General features: G+C 38.6%; 1 long non-coding RNA gene across 1 annotated transcript in view; it reads right to left on the minus strand.

The window, feature by feature from the left end:
* LOC121901287 overlaps positions 1-10,467 on the minus strand; it is a 79,585-nt gene extending 69,118 nt beyond the window's left edge. Inside the window, exon 1 of the long non-coding RNA XR_006097226.1 lies at positions 10,384-10,467. This is a non-coding gene — a long non-coding RNA (uncharacterized LOC121901287). The remainder of the gene's footprint in view (positions 1-10,383) is intronic.
* Between the last annotated feature and the right edge of the window lie 3,558 nt (positions 10,468-14,025).

Below are 14,025 nucleotides of genomic sequence, written 5' to 3' on the forward strand. Positions count from 1 at the left end.
CTTAGTCAGGAAGGGGCAAGGAAGGGGAAAATCACCAAATCTTGGATCGAACATATGATTTTATTCCGACTTATAACAAATGGATTTGCAGTTACAGTTATATTCTCTGGTGTCTCCTTCAGCCGTGATTAAAGAGGCAACACATACAGTTGGCAGATTATAGGATCCTACTCTGCACAATGCACTGGATAGGAATAAGGGAAGACTTGTGTAAAGACATGTAATAAGGGAAGCAAAAGTTCAAGCCAAGGTTATAATATAGAGTCTCTTCATTTAAACTGCAGACTCTGACCAAGAACATTTGATCCTTTTTTTTTTTGTTGTTGTTGTTTTTTTTTAAATGAGGGAATAGCTGTTTCTCCTTTCTTCTTGTTCTATCTCAACTGCCTCATGGATATCCTCTGCCCCCTATTCTTAGCCAGCTACATCACCTCCGACCCTTACTAATGCTGCTTGTCGACACACACATAAAGGGACTTTTCCAAAGGTGGCACGACACTTATTGCCCCCGGCAGCTTGCCCAGGAAGGTCACACTTCAAAGTGACACGGACAGCAAGGTCACTGTCAATGGAAGCTGTTCGTAGATCAGTCCTCATGCCCCAGACAGCCTCTTCCTGGTTACTGTATCCCAAAAGGGCTACACTGCCACCAGCTGTCACTTAGCACATCCCCTCTACAACAGATACCAGACAAAAATCCTTTGTGTTTGTGTCCTTTGCCTAACATTCCTCTTATGCACAAGAAATTGTGGATATAGAGTGAATGTTGCTTTTAATGAGACTGTTAGCTGTCTTAAATATAAATGCAAATTCAGAGAAAGAGCCACACAGGCAAACACATATATGCCCATATTGTTGCATAATCAGTGATGGATAGTGTGCTCAATACACTTGAAAAATTGATGATTTTGTCACTTCTATAAGAATAAGGTGAGTGTATAGTTGTTCTGTTTACTCAAAGGTCTTCCCCCAGATGTCTTTTAGAAAGAAAATTTTTGTAAACTAATGAATATACATGATTTAAAATATTCTTTTTTTTCTGTGAAACATCCAGAAATCTTTTCCCTTCCTTTTAGCGGCAGTGGACCATGATGAGTAAGCATATTCCATAAATGACCCAGCTGTTCGAGCATATTGTGTTTCGCCTCATCAGGGATTCAAAGGGGCTGACAACAGATCAGCCACATCCGCTCACGGCTTGGAGTCCAGCTGACCAGACCTCCATTTAAAATAAGATCTTCTGTTATACTCAGCCAGCTGGTGGTGTGTATGCTACAGATGTGTGGCTCATGATAGCTAGCATGAGCATGTTAATGTGTTTCTAAGTGACAGCAACAATTAAACACATATTAGCCTGAAATATGAAAGTATGCGGTGAGACAAAGCTGTGTGATATAAACCTGAGAGCAATAGTTTTTCCACATGCCAGTGAAATGTGATCCTATGAATAAATAAGTTACCTAATTACGTTTAAGGTTTTTTTTTATAAATTATATGAGCAAACAATGAGAAAGACAACATCTTGTTTCATTTATGTCTAAAGACTCTTTCCATGAGTAAGTTTTAATCCCATATTTGCTAAGCGCTTATTCCCAACTGTCCAACTGTACCCAAAGGTCATAGAGGAAAAAAAAATCTTAAATTTGAAACCCAGTGTTTCAGTCTGTGATCATTGATTTTTCTTCCATGTCCTTAATGGACAGGCTAAAAATACAATGTTGTGCTTCTGGGTACAGGTCCATTTTTTCACAGAGCTCTCTATATATCTGCCCTCTGACAACAAATTAAGTTTCCAGTGTACAGTATTTGAAATAATGTGGTATGACTATTTTTACAATATACAAATCTATAATGTTATATGTTATATAAACTAATTTTAAGCCGTTGATTTATTTTTAGATATAAGCATTTTGGAGCATGTTACTGACTAAAACTGAAATACCTTTAAATGGCTGTGCAAAGATGCCACTGCATTGCAGCTGATATTTAAAAGTGGAACAAATTCTATTTAATTTTAATCTAAGCTTCATTTTTCACAGCTTAAAATGCATATCTGGTATCAAATTTATAGTATTTCTTCCATTTTGTGTGCAGATAAGTCACATTATTTCAATATGATATATAAAGCAATATGAATGCAATATTTGCAAATCTTGACACACTCAGACTTAATGTAACACATAAGCCTTTAATTTAAAGCTGAAGTGCGGGACTTTTATCACTCCCTTCTGGCAGTGAGAGTATTTACAAAAATACTGTCAACACATGCTTACGTCATGGCCCCACTGAAGCCTACACTGTCACCACTATTGTGGCTGTAAAATGGTGGACATTTGAGCACAAAATGACTCATTTCACTATCAGAATTTGATCCATTCAGTCTGATAACAGCAGAGAGAGTTAGAGAGCTAACCGGAAGTTAGCCAGCTTGGCTGGAAGAAGTCCCTAGTCCGGCTAGTGCAGGAATCACAAACCTGACACTAGATTAAAAACGCCATACACTGAAATACAAGAGATTTATTGTATAGGCTTAATCGGCTTTGTGTGAACTCGTTTGGCAAGGGCTTGAATGTAACAGACATTCATTTATATGTTAAAGTTCCACACTGTAGGTTTAAAGAGAGCTGTTGAGAGTTGAGATCACCCCCATATTTTATCTCTTAGAAAATTTTTAATTAAGTTCTGTTCTCATCTGTTTCAATAACAAAATTAATTTGATGCCTCACTTAAGAGAGATATCTTGATTTAGTTTCACATCAAACTTAAGTAAATATTCCAGAACAGATACTTTGCCTACACTCATTTTATTCCATATGCTGTGAGGTCCTTAAAGCTAACCCAATGATGAGATATGACATCTTTGGAAAAGCCCTATCAGTTAATAATAATCATGTAATATATATACTAATTAACCCCCAAGTGATAATACAGTATAAAGTCTCATACTGGCAATATAAAAACCTGATACTAAAATATTGGCAACTGATTGGCAACATCTGTAATCGACTGATATTTTGCTGATACCAAACCAAGAAAGGCACACAATTGCAAATGATTTATGATACTTGGAAGCAGGTGTGTCAGATTTCAGCTGCCTACTGGCGTGCATGCATACTGATTCAAACCCTGTTTCTGCAAGTAATAAATCACAAGCTGGGCATTTTTGCCATCAAAGTTGTTTCCTCTGATTTCTGCCCCATGTAAACATGCTGTGAACGGCACTGAATAATCACGAGGTAGATGAGGGCTCCCTCCCTATGTCCCGTCCATCCTGTGATTCAGTGGATGCATAATACTACTGAAAATGGAGGGCCTTGTCTTTGACTCCACTGCCATCATCAGAAATGGGAGTAAAAACAGACTGCACACTGTACATCCCCTTTTACAGAGAGAGAAGAGGATTATACACACACAGACAGGCACTCTCACCTGAGTACACATGCTGTATGTATGTATGACACACATATACCCTACTTGCTTGTACACACAGAGGCAGATGTACACACGCACACTATCACACCACTGCACATATACAGTACCTGATCCAAATCATTCACCAAATCCAAGGGGCTTGAAAAAGGCAGACGCAGCATTGCTAATTCAGAGTTAAAGGAAATACTAGGAAGAGCAAAGTCAGTCTTAGTGCTTTCCTTTAACCATGCTACTCCATATCAGAGGCAATGCGTCAGTACTACCATGGTTAACACTCAATAAAACATCAAAAGGGATGAAGCTCAGAGCTCTGGACAAATACACACCCACGCAGATACCAGATACACTCAGAAACTCCCTTTCACTCTTACACGCTCTTTTACACACGCATATACAGTACACACTAGCATGCATATTTGACATATACATACTGTAGATGTAGCTCATTAGATTAAATTAATACAGCAGGCAGAGCAGATTAAAGGTTTGCATCTCTTTCAAGAAGAAACAAACACACACTGTGCTTCATGAATACTAAATATGATTTCAATAGAACGTTTGTGCACAGCATCTTGCAATCAAGCTATGTTTGCAGGGGAACAATTGGTCATTTGAGCCACCTATAGCTAGTCAATGCCAGATATACAAGAGCTGTCATTAACATCCCATCAGGATCCACTTCACCCCAGTGGATGTATTGCAAGAGGAGAGACACTTCTTTCAAAATGTTCATACCCAGAGGCAAAGGCATTTAATGGTCACTGTTTTGCATGTTACATGAGGAGGAGGAATTATAATCATCTGTCCAGGCCAAAGTTGGGCTTTGACAGCTTAGACAGGCTATTTATTATTCAATTATTTTAAATATTTCAAGGGACTGACTGGATGCGCATGCAATCATAAATATTTCAACCATTGGCTTACAAAAGGAGGTAGTCTTGCACTTGTCTGGTATTGATCAAGAGGGCAGCAGATTCACTCTTCCTCAAAAAGGACACAATAGTATACCTTAATCCTTCTGTCTGTCAGTCTGCGCACTGTCTCCTAAAAATTTCCATCTGAAAAGAAACTTGACGAGCGAGAGACATACAGGAATTACTGTATCATCACTTTCCCATTTAGAGAGAGAGAGCAAGAAAGGGGAGAGATAAAGAGACATAGAAAAAGATGCACCGTTGGACCAGAATCACACGAACAAACTTACATACATAGAAACTGAAGGTGTAGGTATAATGTAGGGCATCTCTGATAGTGTAATACCGGGTACAATCAGTTGTCTGTGAGCAAAGATAAAAGGGACAGAGCAGCCTTTAAAATGCAGAGAGGCACTCACCATTATGAATAAAATGTGGCTACAGTACAAAAGTAATTCCCTGTGCTCACAGATACTAGCTGTTGAAAAGACGAGGACAAACAGCCACTGCAATTATGCCCCTTCCACTAGCAGCCTCCCCTGGTGATAACCGCTATATAGCAAAGAACCAGAGAGATGAATTGCTTTGCAGACAGGCATCTCCCCTCTCAGCAAACGCACATGCAGAAGTATGCAGATACACAAAGATACATTCCTCTCTGCAGAGGGGAGTAGCCTGCCAATAGCCATCAAGAAGAAAAAAAAAAAAAAACAGTCATGTTCTTTATGAGTCCTTGACACGGTAGTGTATTAAAAAGACATCTGTCTCAACTTTGCACTTTCTGTTAAACTGGTGAATACAGTCTAGAATAAGACCTGCATATTCCATATTCCTGTCTTGCTTTTCCTCCTTCACCGTATCTTTCACGCTGAGCTTTTCATCTCCCTAATCTCCCCTTTTCTCAAAACCTGGGGGGTGCTATTAATGTACAAGAACCCGTAGATGTGTCCTTACCTTGAAATACCATCCAGAACCCTATAGTCCACAAGATAAGCTGCCTGAAGCTCGTTGATGCTCCAGAACAAAGAAAAAGGGCAAAAATCCTTCAAGTCTCTCAGAATCAGAACCAATTTAAAAGCCTTTTCTGATAGAACTTACTTTTTGAGAGCAGGATGTCCTTCACTGATTCTGTATATAATCCATTCTCCTTTACTTCCCTGGTTCAGGAAGATTTCTTTTGGGTTGCTTCCACTCAGATATCCCACCTTGGCACAGTGAAATAATGTATCGTACTGGAAAATACGCGTGTGAGAGACTGAGTGAGAGAGAGAAAGAGGCACTGTAGGATCTCTTCTGGTGCGCACTACCAGCTCCACGGCAAGTGAATCCAGCCGGTCTTCACAGCTCTCCTCCTGCCTTCAGGAATGAAATTCAGCATCCGCTGTTCATCCCCACAACAAGGGGAGGGTGTCCCCCCCCAGATGGAAACTTTCAGACACCTTTGCCAAAGCTATAAGAGGTGATAGCAGATGCCTGCAAGCCCTGATTATGTGTTATTTTCCTCGATATCCTCCCTCTTCAATGGATTTTCCCCCCTTTTCCTTCTCCAATTTGCCTGTTATGTAGCTCTCTCCTCTCCGGAATAGGGTCTCAGAATGGATGCTGAGAAATCAGCGGAATGAGGTGAGCCGCTTGTTCTCCCGCTCCGTCTCTCTCTCTCTCTCTCTCTCTCTCTCTCTCTCTCCCTTGCCTTCTCCCTCCCTCGTACATGCCCCCTCCCTGCCTCTCACTGCACCTCCCCACCCTTTCGTTTTCTCTCTCCTCCTTTCCTTCCCTCTCATACACACAGAGATATGCACTCCTCTAGCTCTGGCTTTTGACAATTACTGCTGTGCCATTTCCAGCCATGTCAGACAGAAAGGTTCACCGCCCATACTCCTCAGAGAAACAAATAATGCTTGATAAATATGTAAAATTAAATAGATATGAAGAGAAGAAGATGCAGCATAGCGAAGAGCACTGAGTCAAGAGGCAATCTAATCTGCTTTCTCAATCCTCGTTATTTGATTACTAATTACTAATATCCCTAGAGTTCACATTGTTTTACATGTCTTTTATTGCAAACTTTTTTATTCAGTAGAGTCAGTACAGTAGTTGATGCTGGCCAACTGTCAAGAGTGACTGAACTAGAAGACAAAAATAGCAAGCAAGAGAGCAGCACCCTGCATAGAAACAAGGACAATGCATGTACGTAACAGCCGTATAATTATATAATTAGCCACCTAAACAAATTGCCAGAAATTCTGTTATCATTGTGTGTACATACACAGTGATTACTAGCCTAGAGGTATAGCACAATAACAAACAAAGTGAAGAACAATTATAAACAAAATAAAATTCTGAAATGTTTCTGGAAATCCTCCCACATATACAGTATCTCACCAACCCACATGTATTTACTGAGAGACTATTCACGGCACACTCAATTTGTCATGTACTCAGAGCCACATGACAACAATACATGCTGTTTTCATACACCTACTGTGAATAACATTACTAAAGCCAGGCAATTATCTTGCTGAGCCTGGACTTCACGGTCCAAGTCAGGTTGCTTGTTTTCTGGGTACTGCTTTGTGTAACCCCTCACAAATTCATCATTTAGGATCCCTGCAGCGTGAATATTTAACCTGCCATGTATAACTGTAACAGGACACAAACCATAGAGTACGTAGATTATGCATTGCTTCCATTTTCCCTTGGACTTGATAAGAGGATGCTGACCTTGATATTATCAAGGCAAGGTCACATCTCATCAACACCTTGTCACCAAAACTCTGAGCTAAATGTTAGAGTGCCTTTGGCAGGGTCACTTGCCTACTGTATTCCATCCATCATGAATGTCTGCCCTGGGGAGTCATGTCAACAATGTCATCACGTATTTCACTTGAAAAAAACATTTTGGACCTAAACAAGCCATCTCACACTATGATATTATCCAGGAAGTACATTATTATCTTTTACTGTTACCCCTTCCTTAAAAATTTCTGTCTATGCACATGTACAGCCATGTCAGGCTATACTACTGTCCTATTTTCCAGCATCAATGTGTCAACTTTCTAGGAAAGCAGAAATGTTTGCTCCATTTGCTCCAGGCTACTGCAACTTGACTATTTCTTGTGTGTTTACAGGTATCAATTGACACACTTCAAATGATGCAACGCTATGTACAGTTTTTAATCAATACCAGCACTGCTTATTGGTATCGATACTTAGCAACACTTCTACTTATTGATACTCTTCCTTTATTTAAAGGGATAGAAATTTATAACTTCATACATTGACATGAGGTTGACTCATCATGTCAATGGAGTCACTCACCAACTCAGGCTGGGGGGAGAAAACTGGCTGCAGGGCTGCAGGAGAAGCAACCCGCTTTGCTCAGAAGATATATAACACTGCAAATATATGGAATACTGTCCCATTTGTTTGCCAGGTGTTCCTTTGTTACACAAAACTATTATTCACTGTTTTTCTTCACTTTCTAACAGTTAACCTCTTCTTCAGGGCATTTTGACTCGTCCACTGTACATACAGTCCAGAGATTGTAAACACAATGTCCTGCAACACCACTAAGTACATCATTGGTGGATGTCTCCATGCAGGGAAAAAGGTAATTCAAAACAAAAAAGCTGAGTGATAAACAAATGAATAAATGATGTTTAAATACTGGCAGAAGTACTGAATGCTGCTGGAGTTTATTGGTAACAAGGTTCTGACCGATCAGGAACTGGTACCAATTTAAGACCAGTCCTCGGTACCCATCCCTAATGCTATGTGAGGTTGCCAATTTGTGTTGCCCTAAAGTATGTCTGTACAAGAGTGAAGAAAATGGATGGCTTAAATTACATGATAATAGCTGAACCGAGCTTCATCTATGTTTGAAATGTGTGACGATATGCAACTAAAGCAAAATTATCATTATTAAGCTAAAGGATGGACGGACTGACAACCTGAAAACATAATGCCTTTGGCAGAGGCATAAAAACACCAAAATCTAATCTTATTACTGCTCTTTTTATGGTGATTGGTGCATTACCACTGACAGATGGTGTGTGAAGCGTGGCTGAATGATCAGAACATTCTGACAATGTACGATACTCAATTTAAAAATGTCATGAATGTTGTAAAACTGATGCCAGTCGTCAATACTCATCACAAATGTTTACTGTGAAAGGTAAGTGTCTATACTAAAATATATTGCTGTTGCTTTCTCTAATACTCTCTCTCTCTTTCTCCTTCTCTCTCTCTCCCTCTCTCCCTCCCTCTGTGGTACAGCTTGCAGATAAGCCTGGGTAAGCCCTCTGGCTGAGACAACAGCACGGCCCTTCCTGAATCTCATTATCGAGGTAGCACTGTTTCCAACCAACTGTCCACAATCCAGACCCATGCTCCAAAATGCCAGCATCTACCCATTTGTCGTTCCGTTGTCATTGCAACTTTTCAACTTGTAAAGATGGATGACTTATGTATATCCTTGGTTTGTCATTTTCACTTTTAATATCATTTTTTAAAATGTATTATCAAAAACCAAACAACAGCAACAGCAAGATTAGGATCCTAGACAGACCCACTTAACTATTTAATAATTGTTCTTTTAACGGTGACCAAACCAAGTGTTTTAGGTGCCCAACCTTAACAATATCTAGATCATATTAAAGTTGCTATGCATAGATACATATGAAGTAAATTAAGGCTGCAACTAACAATTATTTTCATTATTTACTAATCTGACGATTATTTTCCAGATGAATTGATTAATCATGATATAAAATCATCTATACTGTAAAATGTCAGAAAATCTGTTAAAATTACAAACAGGCCAAGGTGATTAATGATAGATGATTGGACAGTTTGTTTTAAAAAAAAAAAAAAAAAAATAGTACAAAACCCAAAGATACAGTGGAAACCACTTAGTAAAGTTAAAAAAACATAGAATTACTGTAGCTTTAATTTATTTCCCATATGTTGTCATATATGACCCAATAAGACCCAAAATAAACAATGTAAGTGGACTACTATAAGCAAATTATTTAAACAGCATTTGTATAGGAATGATTCTGTCCTGAGCTTTTTGATCCATATAAGCAGTTGATCACTGTAACCGTGATCATTATAAGCAGTTTCCACTGTAATCAGTTTACTCTTATATATGACAATCTAAAGCATCAAATCCTCACATCTGAGAATCGTAAAATAGCAAATTTGTGGCATTCATACAGAAAAATATCAATAAAAGGATTAATCAGCTATCAAAATAGTTGCCAATTTTCTGTCGATCAACTAATCAAGTATTCAACTAATCATTGGAGCTCTAAAGTAAATTATTTTAAATCAAATGATGGCCACTGAACATAATTCAGGGTTTTGCAAAATCCATCCATCCAAAAACTGTGCTTAATAATTACACACAGAGGACAGAAAACATTGCTTTAAACATTTTAAAATGATTTCACTCATCACATTTTTTGTCCCAGAACCCTAAAAATGAAAGAAACTAAACTGTGATTGTCTCTGGTAGACTCAGTTTCATCTAACAAGTCACACAGAAACAAATCACACTGTGAACAATTCAGCACTCAATCCTGGTTCAGTGTCATCTGAAGATTTTGCCATAACGTGCAACAGCCACAAGGGAGCATTTATGCTGACTATCAGTAGGCTTGAGTAGTATCAGTGTATCTGTAATTTTGGCTGGTAGATGGGGACATGTGCTAAATAGCTAAATACAACCATTCTTTTAATGAATTGAACAGTGTCTGCACAGGACACAAACCGCAGAAAATATACACTATTAGATTAAAAAAATTGATGTTATGTTAGCAGTCCAAACCCCTCATCCAATTTGACTGACCCACAGGTCAAATACAAGATTCAAAACATCCTACACAAATAAAAAATGACTGCATCATTAACAGCTCAGCAACTTAATGGCTATTAATGACCACTTATGACCAAAGTGTATTATTACATTTTTTTGTATTTTGATATGTTACCTATTCTAATACACTGACTGTTGAGCTTTGCTCTGAAAAATTACCTTAGTTGTCTCCATTGTGAAAATGCAATTGTATTGTCCATTACAGGCCACTGGATGTTAAAGGAACATGAGAGGTGAGGGCTGGCATCTGTGCAACAGGACAAGAAGATATATTCGGTCAATGTTATGACTACTAATACTGGTCCTACAGAGATCATACATATTAAACTACCCAAAATTAAAAATAATAAATATATCTATACAGATAAGACAATACGCTAAATAGGATATATCCATGTAAACATATTTTGATTAATAAAGATCAAATAAGGACTTAATCTGATAGCATATTCTAGTTTAAACACACAGTATTCTAACAATAGGATATTGAAAGGCTGTTTTATAAACACATTAGGAATTGCAAATGAAGTATGTTTAGCATTGTGTCACACACTGCAATTAAACATATAACAGCTCGATCACCCACCTTACAAAAGGCAATTAAGCCTGCAAATTTCTGCAGCTTCCTGATGACTCAGTGATGCCCATGACGCTCTAGTTTGGGTTTCGCCTTAACCATTGTCACGTATCATCCTGCTCTCTCTCCAGGTCATTCTGTCTCCCTCAACAAAGAATAATATAATACAACAATATAACAATATAATATTAAATTATATTTTGGACTTTTTCATAACTTATTCAACTACTACAATTATCTCCAAATGCCATGTTTAGGCATTCCTCACTGGTAATGTCACTGTTAACGTTGACGCCTGCCTCCAAACTTCTGATACCACTGACAGGATCACAGGCTGCTCCAGTAGCTAACATCAGATTTGATTTTGACCTGACTCTGGTTTCCTTGACATTAATGGTATATCACAGTTGTTATCTTCCCAGACAATTTCTCAGAAATTGGATGTGATTTTCTTGACCTATCTATTTCTGGGTGAACAAACTTACCGACATATTCCCTCAATAATTACATAGTCTAACTTCCTTCAGCGGCAGTACACATAAAAAGAGACCAACGAAGTCCTTAAAGTCTTTCCTGACACTTTGTGGGCCAACTGACACTTTTACTAATACTACCACTGCAGCCAGTACCAACATAAGGTAAAACCCAAGTGTGTAGTTCCAAGTCTGAAAAGTGAAGCCAATGCGTGCCTTAAACCTGCATTCTGTCTAATGGCCAGCTGGGGGCAACTCCACTGACTCCGAAAAGAAGTCCATTTTTATGGAAATCTATGAGAAAATGACGTTACTTCTCACTTGATTTATTACCTCAGTCAACACCTTTCTAATGAGTTTATGGTCTCAGTTGCTAGTTTCAAGTCTTCTTCAATACAGCATGATGCTCATTTTGTAAATTATGGTCCCATTTTATTTAAATATGACGATAAAGGACGGTATGCGACGGCGACAACGTTGGTTAGGGAACGTAAATATGACGTAACCCCAGATTCACAGAGTATGGGCATAGCCATCGCTATTTCAGTGTGTTTTCAGTTCATTAAAGTTAATTGTAACATTTTGGTTTAAAAAAATCTTTAGCGTTTGGTTGTTCTAAAAGACCTTTTAAGGAGTCGGATATTCAATTTTTCCAATAAGTACGTTTTGTTTTAATGGTTTCAAGCCCGTTTTTGCTAACGAAAATTAGCGTTAGCAATAGCATTATCACAGTTAACCATAGACTAAATGCACTGTTGCAACCAAGCTAGCAGCTAGCGTTAGGGTGAGCTCCACGCTCTCATCCAAATATAGTCACTTCTTATCACTTCTGGTTCCAAAAATCCGAGATGGGTACGGACAAAATGCCAAACTCGAGGGTTCAAAACCATGGATGTTTTTTGCTGATGATATTTTGCTGATTATACTTTTACTTAGCCTAGGTGAACATTTGAATGCAGGACCTTAAATAAAGGTTAACCATCAAATTCAGAATCCAATTCGAAGTTCCTGTGATCACTTATAGAACTCTATATGGTCAGGCACCTGCCTAAATTAGAGATCTACTGCAGCCTTATGTCACCAGTGGGTCTCCAAGGTCCTCTGATCAAGGTTTGCTGGTTGTTCCTCATTCTAGGCTTAAAACTAAAGGAGACTCCTTTGAGGTTTTGAGGTTGTGGCTCATAAACTTTGGAAAGTCTCTCCCCTCGGATGCAAGATCTGTGGACTCTGTGGACCCCTTTAAAAAGCAGCTCAAGACCCATTTGTTTAGACTTGCCTTCTAGGGATGTGCAGAGAGCCCAGTATTTGTATTTGTATCTATATTTGTTGAGTCAGCAAAATTATTTATATTTGTATTTGTATTCAAATGAAAGTGGAAATGGGCGTGTCAGAAGAATTTCTTTGTAATAATCTTTAAAACAATAGAGACCATAACCGAAGTATCAAAGTTTAACAGAATTTATTTTCGTGTACAAGAAGGAGCGTTTCACAGTGCAACACACAAGATGAGGTTACAAAGAAAAAGGCTCCTCAAGGAACATCTACAACGAGTTTTTATACAGTATAGGTGGGCGTTTCAGTTCTTCTCCTAATTTGTCAAGTACAGACTTCATAGATAACGTCATGACTGTTTTCAGTTCTCCTAATGAGGAGCCAACCTGCAAAACTGACCCCCAGATGACATGTCTCGCCCTGTCTCCAACAATTTATTTTCTCTATCTTCCTTTTTACAAATATAATACTGAACTTCCTTTAACCTTAGCTGATGAGTCTGCTGATGTTGCAGAGTTGCAGTACAAAACCGGAACAATTCATCATGATTTGTGTGAAATAGTAACACACATACAAAGTGTAATAAAATTTTTATAATAGGGCGTAAAAATCCAGTTTTTGTTTTTATTATGCTTTTAATTTTAGGATATTAAAGTGTTAAAATAAGTGTTTATGAATAAACTATCTTACGAAGGAGGTCCCCACACTGGGTCTTGAATTCGAGTCTCCCAGATTGTAGATGACTGCGCTGACTACGGAGCTAAACCGAGTGCATTGCTGGTGCGCAGACAGACCACTACCTGTTTATACACTAATAACACAGAGACAACAAAGTGTGTAATGTGTAGAGAAGAACTTCAAAGGCGATTCTTACTTTGCACTTTTCATTTATTGCCTATTTACAAACTTTGTGGAAAGGAGAAGGGGAACAACAGGTTATGGAGAGTTCCTTGGAAGCACTTTGCATGTCTCATTAGCTCAGCTTTATCTTGGGGGAACACCCCTAACTCCAGGAGTGATGTCCAAATAAGGAAATGTGCATCATGCAGCAGGTTGATGTGACTCTCCTCCTTGAGACCCGTTGATAGATGTAACAGCAGAGCACAGGAGAGAGACTAAGATAGCGATGTAACTGACCTGCACGCTGGTATATCCGGGGCTGAAAAATGAAGCCAATACAGAAGTGCTTGTTTTAGCCATTCGGCCTGCCTCTTTGCCCATTTTGGATTGGCCGGGAGTTAGGCAGAGTCATGCACTGCCAAGATGGTGACGGCCGGAAAACAGCTCACTTTGAGCTTCAAAACCGCTCTTCAGAAACCACTGGGTGACGTCACGGTGACTACATCCATATTATTATACAGTCTATGTATTTGTCATGTTTGTTTTTTCGTTCTGTAAACAAATAATTTTTAAAATATTTGTAGGAAATAAATGTTTGTAAAAAACCCACTATTTGTGCTTTGCCAAATAATGTATTTG

This window comes from Thunnus maccoyii, chromosome 8 (genome assembly GCF_910596095.1).
Source record: "Thunnus maccoyii chromosome 8, fThuMac1.1, whole genome shotgun sequence".
Classification (NCBI taxonomy): Eukaryota; Metazoa; Chordata; class Actinopteri; order Scombriformes; family Scombridae; genus Thunnus; species Thunnus maccoyii.